The 22,116-nt window shown below is 44.1% G+C and overlaps 1 protein-coding gene across 6 annotated transcripts in view; it reads left to right on the forward strand.

Moving 5' to 3' along the window:
* The window catches only part of LOC130357063 (uncharacterized), a 732,821-nt gene that overhangs the window by 139,324 nt on the left and 571,381 nt on the right, over window positions 1–22,116 (forward strand). For 2 of the 6 annotated variants that reach the window (XM_056559413.1, XM_056559414.1), the window contains exon 1: window positions 8,941–9,129. The exons of the other annotated variants lie outside the window; for them this stretch is intronic. The gene's annotated coding sequence lies outside the window, so the exon portion shown is untranslated. Of the gene's footprint in view, window positions 1–8,940; window positions 9,130–22,116 lie in introns of those variants that run through there. 6 annotated transcript variants of the gene reach the window in all.

Here is a 22,116-nt window from a genome sequence, read left to right on the forward strand (position 1 = left end):
GGTCAGGCGAGACCGATCCACTTGCATAGCCTCCTCGGCGGAAGGCACAGGAACAGGTTGCAAAGGACACTGGAAGAGAGGTGCCAAGCGAGGAAACCACCTAGTGTGAACAAGATCCTTTTCCTGGCTGAGCTCCTGGCGTCTTTCTGAGAAACGTGTATCAATGCGGGTGGCCAAATGGATGAGTTCAGACAGGGTAGCAGGAATCTCTCGTGCGGCCAGAACATCTTTGATGTGGCTGGATAAACCTTTCTTGAAGGTCACGCAGAGGGCCTCATTGTTCCAGGCTAGCTCAGAGGCGAGTGTACGGAACTGTATGGCGAATTCGCCCACTGAAGAGCTCCCTTGGACAAGATTCAATAGAGCCGTCTCGGCTGAGGAAGCCGGGGCTGGCTCCTCAAAGACACTGCGTACTTCGGAGAAGAAGGACTGAATGGTAGCAGTGGCAGGATCGTTGCGGTCCCAAAGCGGTGTGGCCCAGGACAAGGCCTTTCCAGACAGCAGGCTGACCACGAACGCCACCTTAGACTGTTCTGTGGGAAACTGGTCCGACATCATCTCCAGGTGTAAAGAACACTGGGACAGGAACCCACGGCACAGCTTAGAGCCCCCATCAAACTTATCAGGCAGGGACAGGCGGAGTCTAGAAGCGGCCACTCGCTGGGGAGGAGAAGCTGGAGCTGGCGGAGGAGATGGTTGCTGCTGTGGGACACAAGGACAAGGCAAAGGCAAGGTCAGGCATAGCAGAAGGTCAGGGCAGGTAGCAACGGTTCGTAGTCAGGGGCAACAGCAAGGGTCTGGATACACAGGCAATGGGCTCACAAAATGATTTCACTGGCACAAGGCAACAAGATCCGGCGAGGACAGGAAGGGGAGGTGGGTTTATATGTGTTTGGGAATGATTGGGAACAGATTGGGCCAGGCACCAATTAATGGTGCACTGGCCCTTTAAATCTGAGAGACCCGGCGCGCGTGCCCTAGAGAGCAGGACCGCACGTGCCGGGACTGAACAGAAGGAGGACGGGGCAGGTGAACAGAACAGGATGCGACCCGCGGGCAGGCACGTTCTGCAGCACGGATCGCATCCCCGCCGGGGGAAACAGAGCAGCGCTCCCGTTCAGCGAGTCTAACCGGGGCACTGCAAACAGGAGCCGAACGCCGCGAGCGCTCCGGGGGAGGAGAGGGACCCGGAGCGCTCGGCGTGATAGTTGTATAGAGCCTCTCCGAATCTCTGCTATATTATGGACGATCGCATCGGGTGTCAGGATTGACACCTGGGGTGATATGTCTATTAGTACAGGTACTACTGCTTCCATCATGGAACTGTCTGTTCCATGCTGGGAGTAGTAGTACTACCTTAAAAATTAAAAAATAGAGAGATAAAAAGAGAAACACACACACTTTATTAAAGATGTATTACAATTTCGTTATATAAAATAAAAAATTTGCCATCCCTACTGCATCCTTTTTTTTTTTTTGGTACCCAACAAATTAAAAAAAAAACGCCAAAGGGGCCAAAAATGCAATATCCACGCATAAATGCATAAATGACAGAAAAAACTTCAGATGCAGGTAATTGCACTGGCGTTTTTTCTGGTGTTTTTTTCACAGAAAAAAAAAACCGCAGGAAAAAAAGTGGAAACTTAGCCTTATAGTGCACAGTTATTTCTCATTTTCTCCATTTCAGTGGGTGGGACCAGAGCTATGCTATTTGCCTGTAGCACACACAGTAACTTCCACTCTTAGTTGTCTAGCCAATCCCAGCAAAGTACTTAGTCTTCTTCTATGCTATGCTATGACAGTGTTGGTGAAAGTGCATTGGACTGAACAGGCTGGCCCTGTGCTGGGATGGGGTTTACAGTAAAGTACTATGGAAGGCATGTGGAGGGAGAAAAAGTTAGGCTATGTTCACATGATGGAATTTCCATGCGGAATTCCGCAATTAAATTCTGCACGAAGATTCCGAAGCAGCAGAGTCCTGCTGATTTTAGTGGGACTCTGCTGTTCACATAGCAGAATTTCCTCACCGCAAACATCTGGTGCAGCACTTCCAATTCCAACATGTCTATTCTTTCTGAGAAATGCATTGCTGTCTATAAGACGGGGCATTCCCGAGTTGTCCTAGCGCCGGCATGTTCTGCCATCGATCTGCTGCGGACATTCTCCCTGTGTGAACATAGCCTTACTGATGCCCTGACTTTGCAATTGCTATATAAGCAGAAATAAAAGAAAGAGCAGTAGGACAGCAAGGAAGGGGTTACATTGAGTACTGTATTACTGCTGCTTAAATGACAGAGAAGCCTTCATTTATGTTTAAGGAACATTGCAAATCCACCTAACACTAGAGAGGGATTTTCCCTAACAACAGGCAAATTGCCAAAAAAGTGATTTAAAATCCCAAGCTGTCCCAGGCTTCCTTAACTTCTGTGCAGGGGCTATACAGTAGCTGAACACATTCAGCGCATACAAGAAATGTCGCTACCTATTTCTGCGCATGTATGGAATGCATTTGAATGTTTTTAATACCAGTGGCTTATTTTTTTTATGTTTATGGTATGTTTTTTATTTACTTATAAAAGCCAATAAAATATTTGACATCTGTATGTGAACAGGGCGTGTGAACCTTCCTCAAATTTACTTTCAACTCGGCTACTGATTATATTTGTAACCATAAAGCGATTTGTCAATTGTAACCTAAATTATTGATTTCAGAACACAAAGTAATAAATGTTCTCCAGTCAATACTCCAACGTCCTGCAGGATACGGCTATGTTCACAGTGTTTTTTGCCTGTTTTTAATTGGCCATAAAAACTGCCATTTTAAAGCACAAAAATTTGACAAAAAGGCTTTTCTGGTAGACACAATACCAATAAATGCATTTGTGCATACACATATTGGGGAAGATTTATCAAAACCTGTCTAGAGGAAAAGTTACTGAGTTGCCCATAGCAACCAAGCAGATCGCTTCTTTGGTTTTTCAGAGGCCTTTTTAAAAAATGAAATAAGCGATCTGATTGGTTGCTATGGGCAACTCAGCAGCTTTTACTCCAGACAGGTTTTGATAAATTCCCCCCCCCCCATTAAGTTTACAACTGTCATTTTTATGACCGTAAAATTAAAGTGGTACTCCGGTGAAAACCTTTTTTTTTTTTTTTTTTTTTTTTTTTTTAACTGGTGCCAGAAAGTTAAGCAGATTTGTAAATTACTTCTATTAAAAAATCTTAATCTTTCCTGTACTTATTAGCTGCTGAATACTACAGCGGAAATTCTTTTCTTTTTGAAACACAGAGCTGTCTGCTGACATCCCTAGCACAGTGCTCTCTGCTGACATCTCTGCCCATTTTAGGAATTGTCCAGAACAGCATATGTTTGCAATGGGGATTTCCTTTTAGTCTGGACAGTTCCAAAAATGGACAGATATGTCAGCAAAGAGCACTGTGCTCATGATGTCAGCAGACAGCTCTGTGTTTCAAACGGAAAAGAATTTCCACTGTAGTATTCAGCAGCTAATAAGTACAGAAAGGATTAAGATTTTTTAATAGAAGTAATTTACAAATCTATTTAACTTTCTGGCACCAATTGATAAAAAAAAAAAAAGAAAAAGATTTTCACCGGAGTACCCCTTTAAGTGGTATGTTATTTTTTGAGCTACTTTTTGTTCAGTACCTGCAACCAGCTGTTTTTTTTACAGCCATTTTTTTTTTCTAAGACTGAAAATGTGGCCAGAAATGTGTGACCATGGCCTGGGATGCATTTACACTTGCACTTTGCAATGTACATTTGTTATATGCTTCAGGAAAGCTCCTGGCCGAAACGTCAAATGTATACGTCCTTTTGCTTAGATGACTACACTACTGTATACGGAGGCATCCAGTAAAAAAATCATAAACCACACAGTATGTATGCTGATACGGTGGCATACATCAGAGGCATCTATCTTAACCCCTTAAGGACACAGGGCATATATCCATACGCCCCCGTTTCCAAGTCCTTAAGGACACAGGGCGTATGGATACGCCCTGCGCATTTCCGGCCCCAGCCGCTAGCTGGAGCAGAGTCGGTGCCAGATGCCTGCTGAAATCGTTCAGCAGGCATCCTGGCATATCGCCCAGGGGAGTCATTATGTCCCCCCATGTCGGCGATGGCCGCAGATCGCTGGACAATTCAGTCCAGCGATCTGCGGCGGATTCCGGGTCAATCGGGTCTCCATAGCCAGCAAGGGTGAGGTGGCACTGGTGCCACCTCGCGATCGCGCTGATTCGTCGGCCGGTTTCCCGGCCAACCAATCAGGGCGCCTGCTGCGGGTGTCACTCCCGCAACCCGCTCCGCCCCTCTTCCGGAGGACGTGAGCGGGTGCGGGAAGAAGACCCTGGGTGCTGGGGACCCCGATCCCTGGCGTCCCTGTTGGGATCGGGGCCCCAGGAGCGACGGCGGTGGCGAGGGACTGACCTGCACGGCGGCGGCTGCGTGGATCTGCAGTTGGAGGTGAGTGAGAGCCTCCTACTGTTGCTTAGCAACAGCTCCCAGCATGCAAAAAGGGCATGCTGGGAGCTGTAGTTATGCAACAGCAGGAGGCAGACCACCACAACTCCCAGCATTCCCTTATGGGCATGCTGGGACTTGTAGTTTTGCAACAGCTGGAGGCACATTTTTTCTATGGAAAAGTGTACCTTCAGCTGTTGTATACCTACAACTCCCAGCATGCCCGTTAGCTGTCTGTGACTGCTGAGAGTTGTAGTTTTGCAACAGCTGGAGGCACACTGGTTGTGAAACACTGAGTTAAGTAGCAAACCAGTGTGTCTCCAGCTGTTGCATAAATATAATCCCCAGCCAAAGTAGTATGCCTCCAGCTGTTGCATAACTACAAGTCCCAGCATGCCCTTCCGCTGTCCGTACATGCTGGGGGTTGTAGCTTTTGCAACAGCTGAAGGCACACTGGTTGCAAAACACTGAGTTTGTTACCAAACTCTGTGTTTCACAACCAGTGTGCCTCCAGCTGTTGCAAAACTACAACTCCCAGCATTCACTGATAGACCGTACATGCTGGGAGTTGTAGTTTTGCAACAGCTGGAGGTATTCCCCCCCCCCCATGTGAACGTACAGGGTACACTCACATGGGCGGAGGTTTACAGTAAGAATACGGCTGCAAGTTTGAGCTGCGGCAAATTTTCTGCCGCAGCTCAAACTGCCAGCGAGAAACTACTGTGAACCCCCGCCCGTGTGACTGTACCCTAAAAACACTACTCTACACTAACACAAAATAAAATAAAAAGTAAAAAACACTACATATACACATACCCCTACACAGCCCCCCTCCCCTCCCCAATAAAAATGAAAAACTTCTGGTACGCCACTGTTTCCAAAACGGAGCCTCCAGCTGTTGCAAAACAACTACTCCCAGTATTGCCAGATAGCCACTGACAGTCCAGGCATGCTGGGAGTTTTACAACAGCTGGAGGCACCCTGTTTGGGAATCACTGGCGTAAAATACCCCTATGTCCACCCCTATGCAAATCCCTAATTTAGACCTCAAATGCGCAATACGCTCTCACTTTGGAGCCCTGTTGTATTTCAAGGCAACAGTTAAGGGACACATATGGGGTATCGCCGTACTCGGGAGAAATTGTGTTAGAAATTTTGTGGGGTATTTTCTGCTATTACCCTTTTAAAAAATGTGTTTTTTTTTTTACATATGCAAAAGTTGTGAATTACCTGTGGGGTATTAACCCCTTAACGACGCAGGACGTATATTTACGTCCTGCGCCGGCTCCCGCGATATGAAGCGGGATCGCGCCGCGATCCTGCATCATATCGCTTCGGTCCCGGCGCTCATCAACGGCCGGGACCCGCGGCTAATACCACACATCGCCGATCGCGGCGATGTGTGGTATTAACCCTTTAGAAGCGGCGGTCAAAGCTGACCGCCGCTTCTAAAGTGAAACTGAAAGTGACCCGGCTGCTCAGTCGGGCTGTTCGGGACCGCCGCGGTGAAATCGCGGCGTCCCGAACAGCTGATTGGACACCGGGAGGGCCCTTACCTGCCTCCTCGGTGTCCGATCGACGAATGACTGCTCCGTGCCTGAGATCCAGGCAGGAGTAGTCAAGCGCCGATAATGCTCATCACAAGCGTGTTAATACACGCCTGTGATCAGGATGAGAGATCAGTGTGTGCAGTGTTATAGGTCCCTATGGGACCTATAACATTGCAAAAAAATTTTTAAAAAAATGTGTTAATAAAGGTCATTTAACCCCTTCCCTAATAAAAGTTTGAATCACCCCCCTTTTCCCATAAAAAAAATAAAACAGTGTAAAAAAATAAATAAATAAACATATGTGGTATCGCCGCGTGCGTAAATGTCCGAACTATAAAAATATATCATTAATTAAACCGCACGGTCAATGGCGTACGCGCAAAAAAATTCCAAAGTCCAAAAAAGCGTATTTTGGTCACTTTTCATACCATTAAAAAAATGAATAAAAAGTGATCAAAAAGTCCGATCAAAACAAAAATCATACCGATAAAAACTTCAGATCACGATGCAAAAAATGAGTCCTCATACCGCCCTGTACGTGGAAAAATAAAAAAGTTATAGGGGTCAGAAGATGACATTTTTAAACGTATAAATTTTCCTGCATGTAGTTATGATTTTTTCCAGAAGTGCGACAAAATCAAACCTATATAAGTAGGGTATCATTTTAACCGTATGGACCTACAGAATAAAGATAAGGTGTAATTTTTACCGAAATATGCACTGCGTAGAAACGGAAGCCCCCAAAAGTTACAAAATGGTTTTTTTTTTCGATTTTGTCGCACAATGATTTTTTTTTCCGTTTCGCCGTGCATTTTTGGGTAAAATGACTAATTTCACTGCAAAGTAGAATTGGCGACGCAAAAAATAAGCCATAATATGGATTTTTAGGTGGAAAATTGAAAGGGTTATGATTTTTAAAAGGTAAGGAGGAAAAAATGAAAGTGCAAAAACGGAAAAACCCTGAGTCCTTAAGGGGAATTTTTCTTTTTTTTTTTTACATATGCAAAAGTTGTGAATTACCTGTGGGGTATTAACCCCTTAAGGATGCAGGACATAAATGTACGTCCTGGTGCGGTAGTACTTAACGCACCAGGACGTACATTTACGTCCTGTGCATAACCGCGGGCATCGGAGCGTTGCCCGTGTCATGCGCGGCTGATCCCAGCTGCTGATCGCAGCCAGGGACCCGCCGGCAATGGCCGACGCCCGCGACCTCGCGGGCGTCCGCCATTAACTCCTCAGGTGCCGGGATCAATACAGATCCCGGCATCTGCGGCAGTGCACGATTTAAATGAACGATCGGATCGCCCGCAGCGCTGCTGCGGGGATCCAATCATTCAGAATGCCGCACGGAGGTCCCCTCACCTTCTTCCTTCTGGCTCCCAGCATCTCCTGCTCTGGTCTGAGATCGAGAAGACCAGAACAGAAGATGGCCGATAACACTGATCTGTTCTATGTCCTATACATAGAACAGATCAGTATTAGCAATCATAGTATTGCTATGAATAGTCCCCTATGGGGACTATTCAAGTGTAAAAAAAAATGTAAAAAAATTGTCCGAGCATGCTGGGAGTTGTAGTTTTGCAACAGCTGGAGACACACTGTTTGAAAAACAATGATTTAAGCTATTGTTCTGGACTTCTGAAGTTGAGATAAGCTTTCCTTACAAGCAGCAACATAATTTTAACATTAGCGAAAACAAGGGTGCTATAAAACGAAATAAATAAATTAAGTAAATAAATAACAATAATAATGAAATAATAAAATATATAAAATAATAATAAATTATTAATTAGTTAAAAAATAATAATAATAATGATAAATAAAATAATCATTTCTGGTGCATTTGGATAGCCAAACAACCCCTGACTTTATTAGGTGTATCTCCAACATAGTCCACATTCCCATTTTCAAAAATCCCTATGACAATTGCTTAACAATTTCTTGTTGTGAATATATATACAAATAAAAAAAATACAAAAAATGGAATATATATATATATATATATATATATATATATACAAATAAAGATATATATATATATATATATAATATATATATATATATATATATATATATATATGTGTATATATATATATATATATATATATATATATATATATATACTTAATTATTATTATTTTTTCCCATTGTGCAAAATCCCCCCAGTTAATTACATGATCACAAGTACAGCAGGTACTTTGCTGCTCTATGGCTGTGCAGTTCATAGCAAATCTGAGACATGATACCTGCTTTGCTCGAGCATCTCTAGAAGGAGGAGGAGGTGGTAAGGGGGGGGGGGGGGGAGCCTTGTATCAAATGCACAGAAAAATGCTGATTTTGTATTCCTTTAAGGAACACCCTACACACACTTCTGCTGTGTGACCCGGGGTCACAAGTAATGCCTGCAAGCTAATTGATTAAGAAAGGCTTGTCTAGCTGGGCCCCTCTCCGAGAGTCCTCCCTTTACATTCCAAAGTTTTGTGAAGGAGGTTAGCCTAGCCTAGCAAGAAGGAGGAAGAAGTTTTCTAGGAGTATGCACGGCTCTTCCAGCTCTCTTTCTTTCGCCTCTCTGCAAACTTCCTAACCCAAAGACTTAGCACAGCATCTGCCTCCTCATCTGACTGTCATGGTGAGTGGGGGAGAGAGAAGGAAAACAGGCCACCTTTTATTTAAAAAAATAATTTTGACTTAGAAAAAATGATCACGTTATACGATGCAGAGTCACCAGAAAATGTGCACATCAGACTAATTTTGAAAGTGGGACTGAGATTGAATGACAGGAAAATTAGCCGGCACTGCGAGAGAGAGAAGAGAAAGAGATAGAAGAGAGAGAGAAGAGAAGAGAGAGAGAGAAGAGAAGAGAGAGAGAGAAGAGAGAGAGAGAAGAGAGAGAGAGAAGAGAGAGAGAAGAGAGAGAGAAGAGAGAGAGAGAAGAGAAAGAGAAGAGAGAGAGAGAGAGAGAGAGAAGAGAGAGAGAGAAGAGAGACGGGCCTATGTGAAGCCACCAAGCTTCACAATACAAGACGACTACAGACAAAACGTGAAATGGACCAGGGAGCGAAACTGCATCCAGAAGACTCCTGCTAACACATGGTGAGTGCAGCCTGGTGCCAGAGCTTGTTGTATTGCTGCGGAAGTAGACGCTTACAGAGAAAAATGCTGATTCTGTGCATGCACATGTAGCAGAGGGGAATTAGTCCTGTAACTCTTTTTTAGGACTGTACGGATTCCGAATCGTATACTGTGAGAAGAAAAAAAATGTATTTACAATTTACAAACTCATCTGTTCTGCACTGACAAGTAGGGCTCTGCTACATTCCTGTGTTATGATGTGTTTCTCTCTTTTATAGATAGGAATAGTTTTTTTATTTATTTATTCATTTATTTATTTATTTTTGTTAAGTAAATTCCACCCACGGTTCGAATCGTCCCAGTGCCGTACTGGGAGGAAAAAAAATCAAAATGTAATGAAATCTGATGTTACAGACACTTTATCACTGCCTTATCTGAGATATTTAGGCTGCGGTCAATATGAAAAGGGCTTTGTGTGAGAATTCTTGGCAGTGTGAGAGGTCAGGGCCTGTGTGATCCATCTGCTTGCCAGAGAGATCTCAGAAGCTGCATTTCTTTATAGAAACTCCCCCAAAAAATCACTTTATAACAATGAGGCTGTAGCTTTCTAATAGGCGCTCCATGGAAACAACGAGAGCTCCATTTACTAGGGAAAAAAATAAACTCTTTTTTTTTTGGCCTTGGATTTTTTTTTTTTATGCTCAAGATATTTTTTTCGTCTTTGCACTTATCATTTCCTTTGTTCTAACTTGAGATACATATTTAATGGCTGGTTTGTGGTTTTCTTTTACTCTCACCCCTTTAGACGTTATCAATAGGAAGCATATTGCTCTTGTTTGCTGTCGCAGGAGTGAAAACATAGTCTGGGGATTTTTTGGGGGGAGTCTGTAGTTTGTACTTAGACAAGTCTTGTGGTACTGAATTAACCTGTGGCGTTATGTTTTCTTAAAATGCCAAATATTTATATTCAGAAATGTTAAAAATAAAATGAAAATTAAAGTATTCAATTAATTTTATTTTCTTACTTTCTATATTTTACGACAAGAGTAAAATGATTTAGGCTTTATGATCTTAAATAATAATATTAAAGGCCACCTCCAGTATACTGAATATTTTTGTAATTTTGTACTGTTCTTTATTTCAGTTCTAACATACCACGTTATTTTAGATGTATAATTTCAGTTTTTTTTTACATGCCAATACCACCGTGCTCCTCTCGATTGAAATTTGAATTTTTATTTATAAATAGAATTTAAATGATAATTTTTCATCAGCACTAATGGCCCATCTAAATCACAATTTTGCTGTATTGTCCTACTGTGCATTTTAATATTCTTAAAAAAAAAAATCGAGTTGTGAAATACCTCCAATATTGCTACAAGTTTCTATATGGTTTATTCATAGATATTTATTACATTGGATGCTTTTTATTCTTCCTTTTTTATTGAGCGTTTCACTTGACCTCATTTTCTATTATTGCTGAAAATAAATGGTGCAGCTCTTTTAACTTGACTCTTCTGAATAAAATAAGAAAACGTAGTTGATCTCTTAAGAAACATTTTAAGTCACTTCGCTTTGTCCACTTTACTATGTCACTTGGTAAATAAAATCTGTACAGTTTTGTCAATTTTTTGCTATAGTTTTTGGAAAAACCGCAATCTGTCGATGCCGGTGTTGTTGGATGTTGTAGAGAATTCTTTTGGTATGATACATGTGGTATGATGGTGGAATTAATACAGTAAAGAGGCCTAAGGAAAATCTTCCCTAGCTCCACTTTTATTGTGTAAGTAAAGCACTCCTTAGTGTGACATAAGAGGCTTTACAGATGATTAAAGCAGTCTTGTGGTTAGCTCAACAGTTTCACTTTCGGCAAAATTCCTTACCACTAAAGGGCTATGGGCTGTAGCATCGGTTACGTTACATACCCTGATTTTTTTTTCACTATTGTAATTAAATATTTCAATTATCACCATGATAATAAGTCTTGTGTCAATGTCCTTAACCCTTTTCAATGCAGTAGAATTCTGTTTTTTTTCAATTAAACATTTGGGTTTAATTACGAAGTAAATTACGGTAAGTTTGCATCCCTAAGATTAAATTTTTTCATTTTTGTCAAGAAAGGTGAACAATGTTAATATCTTTAAGTGTACCCTTATAAGTCTGATTTTATAAAGCTTGTTTTATTTTTTAACTACTCGTATTGAAAAATGTTTCCAAAGCAAATAAATATCTATGTCTTGTTTTACGGTAAGGAGCGCAACTTCCCATTTAAATAAAAAATAAAAATAAAACTCTGCTGGCGTCATACACACACATATCAGTAAATGTTCTAATAGGAAAAAACTTCTGGGCTTCTGGTCATAAGTTGCTTCAATTCGTAAATAAGAGTTAAATTATAAATATACTGTAGGTTGGGTGTTTAATTCTATGTTGTTACCCATTGGAACCACTAATATTTTATCCTATATTAATTGATCTGTGGCAGGATGTTAGCAATGACCAGTTGCTATGCACTAAAGCAATAACTACTCATTCCAGCATGTTAGTAAATAATCCGCTATGTGTATTATTAGGGAAGGCATTGTAATCTCCCGCATCTGATTCAGGTTAACGGCTCTGGTTTATGTTTACAGGGTGGGTGAATTAAAAAAAATAACATAATGTAAGTAAAAACCGGTGCATTGTACGCAGCGATTCTTTCCCTCGGTTTAGCATTTTGTATACAATACTTGAGTGCAGATGTTTCAGGCTTCCTTTACATACCTCTGTGCTTTCTAGGAAACTCGAAATGTCTGTGATACAGGCTGACTCATTCCAGCAGTTTGTCAAGCTGTCAGGCGCGCACGGGTGTGGGTTTTCTTATTAAATGTTACAATACGGATAACACGAAGAACATTGCGATCTGGTTAAACTTCATGTGAGAAGCAGAGGGATTTTTTTGGTCTATATTTTTCAGTTCTAACTTGGCTGCTCATAAAGATGTGTCTTATTCAGTATTATATGTCTTAAGGAACAAAAAAATTACTATGTGCAAATGGTTATCAAAATGGCCGCCTTTTCTGAAAGAGACTAGGAATACAGTGTGGGGATTTGCTTGGTAAACCAATGCTCCTTGTCCCCACTATTCCTGTGATTTGTTCTTAAAGAGCTCTTACACAATGAATATGTATAAACATCATTAGGGATGCGCACATAGCATCTTTTAATACTGTGTACAAGTATATATAAATACTCACCGATACCATTTAGTTGCTCTGTAATGTTTATTACTGGCAACCCATTTGCCAACTAAAGCAAATGATAACACGACATGTTGACAAATCAACATACTCCGGTGGAAAACTATTTGTTTCAGAGAAGCTAGAAAGTTAAACAGATTTGTAAATTACTTCTATTAAATAATCTTAATCCTTTCAGTACTTATCAGCTGCTGTATGCTCCACAGGAAGTTGTAAAATTCTTTTCAGTCTGACCACAGTGCTCTCTGCTGCCACCTCTGTCCATGTCAGGAACTGTCCAGAGTAGGAGAAACTCCCCATAGCAAACCTCTACTGCTCTAGACAGTTCCTGACATGGACAGAGGTGTCAGCCAAGAGCACTGTGGTCAGACTTAAAAGAACTCTACAATTTCCTCTGTAGTATACAGTAGCAGATAAGTACTTGAATGATTAAGATTAGTTAATAGAAGTAATTTACAAATTTCTTTTACTAGCCCCAATTGATTAAAAAAAATAAATCCACTGGAGTATCCCTTTAAGGGATATTCCCATTCCATAAAGAGCTGGAATATTGCTAGGTGGGGGTCCATCTTTGAACTGAAGGGATGGTAGCGATGTGGCCTCTCATTGTTTTTCCTTGCACACCACCAATCCCAGCCACCTGACTGTGCAGGTAACTGCACACAACCCCATTCTCCTTTATGGAAATGTGTTATATTTCCCCAGCACAGCCAGGTGCCAGGCAACACTGCACAGTGAAAAACTAGAAAGGGGAAGCAACAATGAATCAGTGCATTACCCCTTCATTCTCAGGATAAGTGGTGGTCCCAAAGGTCGCACCTAAACTCTTCATAATGTTATGGAAAATACATACAATGTGCCACCATGTTATATGATGAGGTTACTCCTTTAATTATGCCCATTCTTATAGTCCAGGCACCCCAGCCCCATGGCTCAATTTGACTGTATTAGCTCAATAAAACCCTTCCTCTCCATGAAGGTCTATCTTTTTCTAATTTATAGTTCAGTGATTCCCAAACGGGGTTCCCCGAAATGCGCAGCGTCCCCCTCCCTCCTGCACTGCCGTGAGTAAGTCACAGGCGTGCAGGCAGGGAAGGGGATATATGCAATGGGGATGGTGCACCGGACCATCTTCCCAGCCCCAGGAGCATCCATTCTTCTGGCCCCAGGACCATCTTCCCAGCCCCAGGAGCATCCATTCTTCTGGCCCCAGGACCATCTTCCCGGCCCCAGGAGCCTCCATCCTCCCGGCCCCAGGAGCATCCATCCTCCCGGCCCCAGGAGCATCCATCCTCCTGACCCCCTGCAGAAGGACATTGAAAAACAGCTCAGCTTAATTAAGGTACTGCACCCTCTTCCCTCTGTTACCCCTGTCTGCCCTCCTTTGTTACCCCTTTTTTACCCCCTTTCACCTTTGTCCACTTTCCTGTCATCCATGTCCACCTTGTCCGCCCCTGTCACCCATGTTCACCACCCCTCTGACCACACCCCAGTCTATCCCCCATCACCAATGTCCACCCACCACTATTCACCCTCTGTCCTTTTGTCACCCCTGTTCACCCCTCTGTTTCCTCCTTGTCACAACTGTCCACCCCTCTGTTACCACCTTGTCATTCCTGTCCACCCCTCTTTCACCCCCTATGCCCCCTGTCATCTATGTACACTCTTCTACACCCATCTGTCACCCATGTACACCCCTCAGCACCCCTCTGTTACCCATGTACACTCCTCTACACCCTCATCACCCCTGTTACCCATGTACACCCCTCTCTTACCCCACGCTTCCCTGTCACCCATGTACACTCTTCTACACCCATGTACACCCCTCTGTCACCCCTACGCCCCCCTGTAACCCATGTACGCTTTTCTACACCCCTCTGTCACCCCTGTACACTTGTCTACACCCCCAACATCCCTGTTATCCATGTACACCCCTCTGTCACCCCCTTCACCCCCCTTTCACCCATGTAGACTCTTCTACACCCATGTGCACCCCTCTGTCACTCCCTACGCCCCCTGTCACCCATGTACACTATTCTAGAACCAACTTTCACCCATGTACACCCGTCAACATCCCTCTGTCACCCATGTACACTCCTCTACTCCCCCAACACCACTATTACCCATGTTCACCCCTCTGTCACCCCATATGCCCCCTGTCACCCATATACAATCTTCTACACCCCTCTGTTACCCCTATAAACCTATATGCCCCTGTATTCATCTTCACTTGTAAAAGCGAATCTGAAAGCTGATGCAGGAAAAGTGCGGAGCCTAATCGGTCTGTTTTGCAGTTTTAACGGTGAAGAATTGTGGCTGGAAGGAATTGTTATGATGAACCAGAGAAGAGAAGGAAACAATGCTGTTTTTAGAAGATGACACTTGTGAGTTGCTGTATAAAGTAGCACTGTAATCTATATAGCCAACAGATGAATTGATGTTGTGCCCCCCCCCCCTTTTTGCTCGGTAGGGGAACCCCACAGAAAAAAATATTTCCTAGAGTTGGGAAACACTGTCATAGTTTCTCGAGCCCTAATTCCCCATAATAATAATGGAGTGATTATCATGACTGAAAATATTATGACGATCCGCATATTGCTGACTTGCAAACTCTTCTGGTTTTGGCTTACCATCAGGATGCATTAAGTGAATCAATTACTTATCAAAGACTTTGAAAACATTACCAAAAAACCATAGCTGCCTTCTATATAAGATGCCATTCTTATAATGAACTATGTGTGTTTTTGCAACTCAGCACCATCCAAGTGAATGGTTATAAACTACTATATCAGACATAGCCTTCCATCATCTCATGGTCTATGGACTTTGACCTTGAATATTTATTCCATACAATACACCTTTCCATCCTCCATATACATTTCCTACTTTCCAGCCCAATATCCTGTATACGTAATCTCTAATATCCAGAGCCCCGTGTGTAATATGACCTGAATAGAAAGGTTAATATAGTGGATTTGCTCCAATATTCCTTGATCATTTTAAGACCAAATAGTATTTTTTACACCAATTTTGTATTTGTTTTTTATTTCCATCTTTTACATATGAAGATGTGCAGGGGAAGACCTCTGGATTATTACCTTTGGTTTGATCTGCAAAGAGTATAGTGCGATGGTTATACTGCTTGACTATTATGATATTGTTTATTTGTAGAATTTACCGCAAAATTTGCTTATGTCAACATATCTATAGCTATAACAACATAATATGCATGCTATTGAACTATGATCATGTTTAAATTATGTCATGGGCATAACTATGGAGGGTCCCAGAAACTGGAGAGACCATTAAAGTCTATCTGTCTCTTAACTCTTAAGAGAACTCTAGTACTATAAATGCCTGCCTATAGTTTTGGGGGCCCAATTACAAAGGATATGATTTGGGGGAAGGTTATGCCTCCTCACCCCCATCAATCACTAAAATAAAAGGACCGTAAACACTATACCCTTTCTTTTTATGACTTGGAGATCTTTAGATTCTAGAGTCTATAATTGAAAATCTTCTCTAAACTGCAAAAGCATGCCATGGCCGCAGCCCCTCTTTACTTCCAATTGGTGCAGCCACAGGTATTTGTATGTCTACAGTCTGTGTCATTAAATTAAAAGAAGCAGACTGGCTTAAAAAAAATAAAATTATGAAGTCCTGCTTGAGACGTGCATGGAACAGGGTAAGACCTCCGTAGCCTGACATGATTTTGGAGGCATGGACAGAGGCTCCATCAATAGCAGCTGATTGTGGAGCAGCACAAAATCTTTTCTCTAATCAGCTTCTGATTATGTAGCCTCCATCTGTGTCTCCAAAATGTAGCATTCCCAAAATTCAGAAAAGAAATGATATGCAAAGCAGCACTCACACCACTTTTTTCCAAGTTTATGATGCTCTTCTCAAGGAGAAAGATTACATCTTTTGTCTAACAACGACAGATCCCTCACTAGCCGGCACCCTGCTCTGTACTGATGAGGGGCAAAACCCTGAAACAGCTGTCTACATGTGGTTGTTCTTTCTTTCTGGAGAGATCTCTGGTTTGGAATACATTCCCAGTCAGTTTCCAAGACTCCTAGTTAGAGTTAAACACTAATTTAAAGGAAAAGCCTCTTGAAAAAAAAGCAGTGGAGCGTGAGTGGCCAATTTGTCCTACAAATTTAATAATAAACACTTTTCTTCTTCTGATAAGACTGGGTTCACACACTGTATTTCTATCAGCATTTTTAGCCAAAACCAGAAATGGGTCCAAGACACAGAAAAAGGTGAAAATCTTTCCATTATAATTTTTCTCTGTGTTGGTTCCATTCCTGATTTCGCTAAAAATACTGATCAAAATAGTGACAGAAATACTTTGTATGACCAAGCCTATAAATAAAAGTAATAAAATATTGAAAGCTAAGTTGAGGTCTTGTATGTAGAAGCCTTATACAAAATATCCATGGTCCCATGCCACAGATTTTAAGAAAAATGCCTAAGCTGAAAATGGCACAAGATTATAGAAATTACCCTGATGTACCCTTAAATCCTTTTCTGCACCATCTCTGCTGCTACATTGATTGTCCCTGTGTTTCCTGCATTGGTCACATGATGTACAGTATTTCATTTACATGAGGCTGTGACCAATCACTCTCTTTAGCAGTGCCTACAATACATACAAGCATCACTATTAAAGGGGTATTCCAGGCAAAACCTTTTTTTATATATATCAACTGGCTCCGGAAAGTTAAACAGATTTGTATATTACTTATATTAAAAAATCTTAATCCTTCCAATAGTTATTTGCTTCTGAAGTTTTCTGTCTAACTGCTCAATGATGATGTCACGTCCCGGGAGCTGTGCATGATGGGAGAATATCCCCATAGGAACTGCACAGCTCCCGGGACGTAAGTCATCAGAGAGCAGTTAGACAGAAAACAACAACTCAACTTCATAAGCTAATAACTATTGGAAGGATTAAGATTTTTTAATAGAAGTAATTTACAAATCTGTTTAACTTTCCGGAGCCAGTTGATATATATATATATATATATATATATATAAAAAGTTTTGGCCTGGAATACCCCTTTAAGGCCAGGGATTTATGACATAAAAATTATGTTCTACCAAATCCTTCCAGTTCACTGTCCCCATCATGATAAACCACCCCCTGCCTTTGTTTTTATTATTTTTTTAGTTTTATACCTTGATATTGCTCTGTATTTTCTGCTCAGTCTCAGACTGGGAAGGGGTGTTACCCAGCAGGTGTGACATCATCTGAAGCCATACAGTGGAGAACTTCATCCCTCACTCTGCTACACGTCCAGAGCAGTTCAGTGGGAGCTGAGCTATGATTGTCTAAGGCTGCACAACCGCCCCCCACCCCCACCGTCAGCATTCCAGACTGCATTTCCAGTTTTTGAACTTCTGCCAGGACAGCAGGAGTCCAAAGTCTGTGTAAGAGATAGGGAGAAATGTGCTCTGAACAAGTAGGGAGACACTAAGTGGCAGCATTCTTTAAACAAAAATAAAACATAGAAAAATAAATTTTATTTTTTTAATACCAAAGGAGTGCAATAGCAAAAATTAGTTTTAATGGCAGCACCCATTTAAGGGATCAAATACAAGATGGCCAAAGTAATACATCAAGCCCTGTTCACATTTGCATTGGGAGCCTTTTTTGCAGGTTCTGTCAAAAATCCTGAACAAAATAACGCAGCATACAGCACTATCTGTTCCGGTAAAATGCCAAACACCATGACAGAAACCGGACTGTTTCCATTTACATCAATGTGCTATGTTGGGCAACCTTCCTTTTCTGTCATTTGACATATCTGCTTTGACATAATTTTTGTTGTTCTGATTCAAGGATACTCTGATTCCAAATTGACTATAGTCTAGGGCAGGGGTACTCAACTACTTTTAGTAGGGGTCCACTTTTCCAGGTCTGCCATCCGGTGAAGGTCCGAGCTAAACGCTAAGACATGGTTCACACCTAGCGACCTCAGTGCCATGCCAGAAATAGGCGCTGCCTGTTGAAGAACATAATTAGTACTTAATAAGTCATAATCGTTCTCCAACTGCCACACACTGTGCCTCTGAATATATAACTGCCACATACTGTGCCCCTGGTATAATTACTGTCACACACTGTGCCCCTGAATATAACAATGCCACATGCTGTATACCTAAATAGAATTCTGTCAAACACTATGCCCCTAATATAATACTGCCACACACTGTGCCCCTTAGTATAATACTGCCACAAATTGTGCCTCTGATTATAATGCTGACTCACACTGTGCTCCTGAGTATAAAACTACCACATGCTGGGCCCCCAAATATTATATTGCCACTGTGCCCTGAAGTGAATTATACCTCTGTGTCCCCCCCCCCCCCATATGAACTCTCCAGATTTTGCAAAACTACAACTCCCATCATGCAGACAGAAGAGCATAATGGGAGCTGTAGTTTTGAAACAACTGTAGAGATAAAGGTTGTAAAATTCCTCTAATACACATACTTCTGGGCATATAAGACTATGCAGTCCATTTTTTTTTACGGTGGGTGTTGAAGAAGCCAGACACCCATTAAAATAAAATAGGCTGCATACTCTACAATCACCTTGGCTTAAGTGGCTCTCTAGCTGTTACAAAGCTACAACTCCCATCATCCCTGCAAAGCTTCAGGCATTATGGGAGTTGCAGTTTTGTAACAGTTGGAGAGCCACAGATTGGGGTACAGTGTCACCCATCATCACTGCAGAAATGACTAGTGACTCCAGCTCTGATGGGCACCATCAGGAGAATACACGAATACACAACTGTATAATGACTCACAGGAGATGTCTTCTCTGTTGTCTTTACTGTTCTTCTTCATCTGGTCCTTGTCTTCTTTCAACTCCATCTTCTCTGCAGAGTCTGACACCTGGACATCATTGGTTTCTTTGTTAGTAGATCCTTATCCTCTGTATAACAACAATAATCATTATAACCCTGCCAGACATCATGACCCCTAATAATAATACGGCCAGACACTGTTTCCTCTGTTTGTCAGAATCCCACCCTTGTACTCCCCCCAGACACATTTTCCCCTCCTCCTGCAGACCCCTAAGGGCTTCTTCACACTGTGGACATTTAGCTGGTGGAATGTCCGTGTTACGCCTAGCGCTCCGGGTCCCCGCTCCTCCCCGGAGCGCTCACGGCGTCTTTCTCCCTGCAGCGCCCCGGTCAGTCCCGCTGACCGGGAGCGCTGCACTGTCATGGCCGTTGGGGATGCGATTCGCACAGCGGGACGCGCCCGCTCGCGAATCGCATCCCAGGTCACTTACCCGTCCCGGTCCCCTGCTGTCATGTGCTGGCGCGCGCGGCTCCGCTCTCTAGGGCGCGCGCGCGCCAGCTCTCTGAGACTTAAAGGGCCAGTGCACCAATGATTGGTGCCTGGCCCAATTAGCTTAATTGGCTTCCACCTGCTCCCTGACTATATCCGACCTCCTCCCATGCACTCCCTCGCCGGATCTTGTTGCCTTGTGCCAGTGAAAGCGTTTAGTGTGTCCAAAGCCTGTGTATCTGAACTTCTGCTACCCATCCTGACTACGAACCTTGCCGCCTGCCCCCGACCTTCTGCTACGTCTGACCTTGCCTCTGCCTAGTCCTTCTGTCCCACGCCTTCTCAGCAGTCAGCGAGGTAGAGCCGTTGCTAGTGGATACGACCTGGTTGCTACTGCCGCAGCAAGACCATCCCGCTTTGCGGCGGGCTCTGGTGAAAATCAGTAGCCTCTTAGAACCGGTCCACTAGCACGGTCCACGCCAATCCCTCGCTGACACAGAGGATCCACTACCTGGAAGCCGAATCGTGACAGTAGATCCGGCCATGGATCCCGCTGAGGTGCCGCTGCCAAGTCTCGCTGATCTTCCCACGGTGGTCGCTCAGCAATCGCAGCAGATTGCCCAACAAGGACAGCAGCTGTCGCAGTTGACCGCCATGTTACAGCAACTTCTGCCTCTGCTACAGCAGCAACCATCTCCTCCGCCAGCTCCTGCACCTCCTCCGCAGCGAGTGGCCGCTCCTAACCTCCGCTTGTCCCTGCCGGACAAATTTGATGGGGACTCTAAACTCTGCCGTGGATTTTTGTCTCAGTGTTCCCTGCATATGGAGATGTTGTCGGACTTGTTTCCTTCAGAACGGTCTAAGGTGGCGTTCGTAGTAAGCCTTCTTTCAGGAAAGGCCTTGTCTTGGGCCACACCGCTCTGGGACCGCAATGATCCTGCCACAGCCACAGTCCAGGCCTTCTTCGCTGAACTCCGGAGTGTCTTCGAGGAGCCAGCCCGAGCTTCTTCTGCCGAGACTGCCCTGTTGAACCTGGTCCAGGGTAATTCTTCCGTTGGCGAGTACGCCATACAATTCCGTACTTTTGCTTCTGAACTATCCTGGAATAATGAGGCTCTCTGCGCGACCTTTAAAAAAGGCCTATCCAGTCGCATCAAGGATGTGCTGGCCGCACGAGAGATTCCTGCCAACCTCCAAGAACTCATCCATTTGGCTACCCGCATTGACATGCGTTTTTCTGAGCGACACCAAGAGCTCCGCCAGGAAAAAGACTTAGATCTCTGGGCACCTCTCCCACAGCATCCCTTGCAGTCTTCGCCTGGGCCTCCCGCCGAGGAGGCCATGCAAGTGGATCGGTCTCGCCTGACCCAGGAAGAGAGGAATCGCCGTAGAGAAGAAAATCTCTGTCTTTACTGTGCCAGTACCGAGCATTTCTTGGTGGATTGCCCTATCCGTCCTCCACGCCTGGGAAACGCACGCACGCACCCAGCTCACGTGGGTGTGGCGTCTCTTGGTTCCAAGTCTGCTCCTCCACGTCTCACGGTACCCGTGCGGATTTCTTCAGCCAACTCCTCCCTCTCAGCCGTGGCCTGCTTGGACTCCGGTGCCTCTGGAAATTTTATTTTGGAGTCGTTTGTTAATAAATTCAGCATCCCGGTGACCCGTCTCGTCAAGCCGCTCTACATTTCCGCGGTCAACGGAGCCAGATTGGACTGCACCGTGCGTTACCGCACAGAGCCCCTCCTCATGTCTATTGGACCCCACCTTGAGAGGATTGAGTTCTTCATTCTCCCCAACTGTACCTCTGAGGTCCTCCTCGGTCTGCCTTGGCTCCGGCTTCATTCCCCCACCGTTGATTGGACCACCGGGGAGATCAGGAACTGGGACTCTGCCTGCCACAGGAAGTGCCTCTCCCCCCCTCCCAGTCCCGTCAGGCAAGCCTCTGTGCCTCCCCATGGCCCCCGTCCTGGTGTCACACTGCCCCGTGCCAGGCCTCGCCCTCTGCCCTCCCTCCCCATTCCCACTCCTGCTGTACTGCCTGCCGTTGAGGAAACCCTCCATTCTTTCCCGGTGTCCTCATCCCAGGGGAGGCAGTTACCGGACAAAGAGAAGGGGAGACCTAAGGGGGGGGTACTGTTACGCCTAGCGCTCCGGGTCCCCGCTCCTCCCCGGAGCGCTCACGGCGTCTTTCTCCCTGCAGCGCCCCGGTCAGTCCCGCTGACCGGGAGCGCTGCACTGTCATGGCCGTTGGGGATGCGATTCGCACAGCGGGACGCGCCCGCTCGCGAATCGCATCCCAGGTCACTTACCCGTCCCGGTCCCCTGCTGTCATGTGCTGGCGCGCGCGGCTCCGCTCTCTAGGGCACGCGCGCGCCAGCTCTCTGAGACTTAAAGGGCCAGTGCACCAATGATTGGTGCCTGGCCCAATTAGCTTAATTGGCTTCCACCTGCTCCCTGACTA

Source organism: Hyla sarda, chromosome 2, assembly GCF_029499605.1.
Source record: "Hyla sarda isolate aHylSar1 chromosome 2, aHylSar1.hap1, whole genome shotgun sequence".
Classification (NCBI taxonomy): Eukaryota; Metazoa; Chordata; class Amphibia; order Anura; family Hylidae; genus Hyla; species Hyla sarda.